This window comes from Nerophis ophidion, linkage group LG13, assembly GCF_033978795.1.
Source record: "Nerophis ophidion isolate RoL-2023_Sa linkage group LG13, RoL_Noph_v1.0, whole genome shotgun sequence".
Taxonomy (NCBI): domain Eukaryota; kingdom Metazoa; phylum Chordata; class Actinopteri; order Syngnathiformes; family Syngnathidae; genus Nerophis; species Nerophis ophidion.
In genome coordinates, this window is record NC_084623.1 from 8,488,725 (window position 1) to 8,493,724 (window position 5,000).

A 5,000-nucleotide genomic window follows, 5' to 3' on the forward strand; every position below is an offset into this window, starting at 1 on the left:
GCAGTCACGTTTTCGTCTACCGCAAAGCAGTTTGTCTGCCGTAAACAGCAATGTTGTGACACTCTTAAACAGGACAATACCGCCATCTACTATTGTGCATGTGAGATTGCATGCCTCGGGCCTGGTAACCAACCTGCCAATCATGCTGGTGTGCTGGGGCCTGGGGTTAAGGTGAAGTACAGTGAGGTAGGTACAGTAGCACCAAGCAGTTTCATTAACGTCCTCCCAGCGCGGTAACAACACACAACAACAGCAGTCACATTTTCGTCTACCGCAAAGCAGTTTGTCTGCCGTAAACAACAAGAGGTGGTGTGCTACATCACACTGAGAGATCTGACATGACATATTAAAACTATGAATGATGTGATTGTGCATGTAAGATTGCATGCCTCGGGCCTGGTAACCAACCTGCCAATCATGCTGGTGTGCTGGGGCCTGGGGTTAAGGTGTGGTACAGTGAGGTAGGTACAGTAGCACCAAGCAGTTTCATTAACGTCCTCCCAGCGCGGTAACAACACACAACAACAGCAGTCACATTTTCGTCTACCGCAAAGCAGTTTGTCTGCCGTAAACAGCAACGTTGTGACACTCTTAAACAGGACAATACCGCCATCTACTGTACATGCATATGTGACAGTAAGATCTACGGCAGGGGTCATCAACCTTTTTGAAACCAAGAACTACTTCTTGGGTACTGATTAATGCGAAGTTTCATACACACTTAAATAAATAGCCAGAAATAGCCAATTTGCTCAATTTACCTTTAACTCTGTTATTATTAATAATTAATGATATTTATCTTTGTGGAAACACTGATCATCTTAATGATTTCTCACAATAAATATATATTTTTGATGTCATGTTTTAAATAGGTTAAAATCCAATCTGCACTTTTCTATCTGTAAATATACTCCTCCCCTCTTAACCACACCCCCAACAACGCCCCCACCCCCCACCTCCAGAAATCGGAAGTCTCAAGGTTGGCAAGTATGCATTTTGGGTTACGTCATTAATCAGAATTTTTATGTAAAAAATAACTTTAAAACCTTAATGGCACAAACAAAAGGTTTTCCAGCACTAATGTATCAGTGTTATTTTGCAAGGAGAAGGGGGCCAACATGTAATGAGATCCACTACAAACCATATATTGACATTTTCTAAGATACGACTCAGCTGTTGACGTGTAAGTTGTAGTTGTGGTGGTTTAGAGGTGGTGAGCTACATCACACTGAGAGATCTGACATGACATTAAAACTATGAATGATGTGATTGTGCATGTAAGATTGCATGCCTCGGGCCTGGTAACCAACCTGCCAATCATGCTGGTGTGCTGGGGCCTCGGGTTAAGGTGTGGTACAGTAAGGTGGGTAAAGTAGCACCTAGCCTGTACAGTCAGTAAGGTTGTGTTTTTGCCTCATTCCTGTGAGAATCCTGCGTGAGAACGAAGCATTAAGGCAGGGGTGTCCAAACTTTTTCCACCGAGGGCCGCACTCTGAAAAATAAAAGCAATGCAGGGGTCGTTTTGATATTTTTCATTTTCCAAAAACCAATACAATATGTAGATTATTTTACTTTTAGGGCTCCCTTCAAGTTTGGCCCCGGGGGCCCCGTAAGGGTTTCAGTCTAAAAAATGTTAAAAAAATAAATAAAAAGTTACATAGAATTTTTGTATTATTATTGTTATTGTCCATCCATCCATCCATTTTCTACCGCTTATTCCCTTTCGGGGTGGCGGGGGGCGCTGGCGCCTATCTCAGCTACAATCGGGCGGAAGGCAAGGTACACCCTGGACAAGTCGCCACCTCATTGCAGCTTTTGAATAATAATAATAATAATAAATATTGTTATTGTCATTATTATTATTATTCAACAGCTGCAATGAGGTGGCGACTTGTCCAGGGTGTACGCTGCCTTCATCCTGAATGCAGTTGAGATAGGTTCCAGCGACTCCAAAAGGGACAAGCGGTAGAAAGTGGATGGATGGATGGATTGTTCAACAGTTAAATCCCGAGATCAATTTCAGGTCTATTTGTCAATATAAAGTTTAAAAATAATTCAATTTTTGTCAAATAAAACCAAGGTTTTTTTTTTATGTCATAAATACAAAATATGTAATGTTCCTCCAGGCCCCCCAAAAATTAATATTTTATGTGAATTAATAAATAATAATAATAATAGATTTCATTTATAAGAAAGCACTTGAGCAAACAACCTCAAAGTGCCACGGTGTAAAAAAATAGTAATGATAACAATAATAATAGAAATAAAAACATTATAAAAATAAATAAAATATAAAACTAGAAACAGCCCAATAGCTAGAACCAGTATGCATGTCTATAAAAAGGCTTTATTAAAAAGATGGGTTTTTAATCCTTTTTTAAAAGCATCCACAGTCTGAGGTGCCCTCGGGTGGTCAGGGAGAGCATTCCACAGATTGGTAGCCGCGGAGCAGTAAGCTCGGTCTCCCATTGTTCGTAGCTTTGTAGAGCCTAAATAGATATTGTTCATAGCTTTGTAGAGCCTAAATAGATAATTAATTCATGACACCATTAATTTAGATTCATTTAAAAAATTGGCAATCTAAAAAGGGCTCTTCTCAAAAATGTAAAAAAAAGTGTTCTTTTTATTTTTTATTAACAATCAACATTTATGCCTCTAGATCTATCCATTGACTATTATTATTATTATAAGTTTTAGTTCTAAATATATATATATATATATATATATATATATATATATATATATATATATCAATTTTATGTCTATATATATATATGTATATATGTATGTATATATATATGTATGTTATATATATATGTATATATATATACATATATATATATATATGTATATATACATATATATATGTATATATATATGTATATATATATATATACACATGTGTATATATATATATATATACATGTATATATATATACACATGTGTATATATATATATATTATATTATATTGTATATATATATATTATATTGTATATATATATATATTATATTGTATTCCCTTTTAGTCAAAGAAAGTGTGCTTGCCATTTAGTTTTTAAATAGCAAAAAACACGAAATATGCAATATTTTCCCCAGAAAATATATAAAAAGTTGAATATCTGCTGTGAGTTAATTGGAGCCCTGAATAGGTCATTAATTCATGACAAAATTGATTTTGATTCATTATTATTATTTGAGCAAATTGCTTTATAGAAAAGAAAAAAACAGCCTAATGTAATTTGAGTCAACATTGCAACTTTTTTTTGTAACATTTCACTTTTATTTCACTTTTTGTTGTTTTTTATATAGGATGTAAAAAATGTCCTTGTGAAAATACCAGATTTTACTACATAACCCAAAACTAGTGAAGTTGGCACGTTGTGTAAATCATAAATAAAAACAGAACACGATGATTTGCTAATCATTTTCAACCTATATTCAGTTGAATAGACTGCAAAGACAATTTTTTATTTTAAATATTTAGAAAAAACTCAGTCGGCGGAATTTAACCATAAAAACTATTGTCAATTTTACAGTCTACAATGTGTTGATAATTTGTTTTGAAATCATAAGTCAAGCAGATATTTAAGTACAGTATTTTTTATTTATTTAAACAAATAATATTTTTGGAATACATGATAATATTTTGATTTTGATAATATTGAATTTTAAATGGCATGCAGTGCATGATTTCTAATGTCAAAAGGGAAAGAACAAATATATTTAGTAGGACAAAATTAAGCATTTTATTAACGCATATAATTTCCAGGCCAGATTTTGGCTGCCGGGCCTGTGATTTAGAATAAACTCCCAAGGGAGCAAGGAAGCAAGGAAACAGCACATCACTCGATGACGTAAACATGGAGACCAGCAGATATAGTTGGTCTGCGTTAGCGCTTATAATAACAATATCACTAGTACTTGGTTAATATCCAAGTCACAAAATGTAAATTGAGTATTTTCGCCGCTTTTTTTATGTTTATTTATTTGATTTTATGAGCAGAATAGTGGAGCTCCCATTGGCTCCACTGCAAGCAGACTTTGTGTACCTATTTTGCGTACCTATTTTTATTGTTTATTGAATATTTGGGATTCATTTTTTAAAAAAATCCATCCGTCATGTCTTTCATGATGATTGTGAGCGATAGGCAAAATTACAAAGAGAGTGCAGTTCCCCTTTAAGGAGTGGGACTATCCCACAAACAACCACCAGGTAGCATCTGTGAGCAGACAATATCAGACTTATCAGGTCTTACCAGGTCGGTAGTGCGTGGTTTAAGTGAGGGACGAGGCAAAAACTAAACCACTGTACGGCTAACACGCTGCTGCATTGGGGTTGACTTCATTGCTGGCTGTGTTGGCTTCCTCCTTCCTGGACGTTTTGTGGATTTTTCTCGCTCTGTTGTGCTTACCATTTTGTGTAGAGATGTCCGATAATATCCGCCGATAAATGCTTCAAAATGTAATATCGGAAATTATTGGTATCAGTTTCAAATTAACCGGTATCTGTTTCCAAATGTAAAATTTATGCCTTTTTAAAAATGCCGCTGTGTATACGGACGTAGGGAGAAATACAGAGCGCCAATAGACCTTAAAGGCACTTCCTTTAACACTGTTACAAATATGCGCCACACTGTGAACCCACACCAAACAAGAATGACAAACACATTTTGGGAGAACATCCGCACCGTAACACAACAGAACAAATACCCACAATCCCTTGCAGGACTAACTTTTCTGGGACACTACAATATACACTCAACCCCGCCCACCTCAACCTCCTCATGCTCTCTCTGGGAGAGCATGTCCCAAATTCCAAACTGCTCTTGTGAGGCATGTTAAAAAAAAAAATAATGCACTTTGTGACTTCAATAATAAATATGGCATAATTTGAGTTGATTTATTTTGGAAAACCTTGTTACATTGTTTAACAACAAAATTAGGCATAACAATGTGTTAATTCCACGACTGTATATATCAGTATCAGTTGATATCCGT

The 5,000-nt window shown here is 35.4% G+C and overlaps 1 pseudogene; it reads left to right on the top strand.

Moving 5' to 3' along the window:
* Positions 1-5,000, top strand: part of LOC133564867 (alsin-like) — a 130,340-nt pseudogene that overhangs the window by 81,045 nt on the left and 44,295 nt on the right.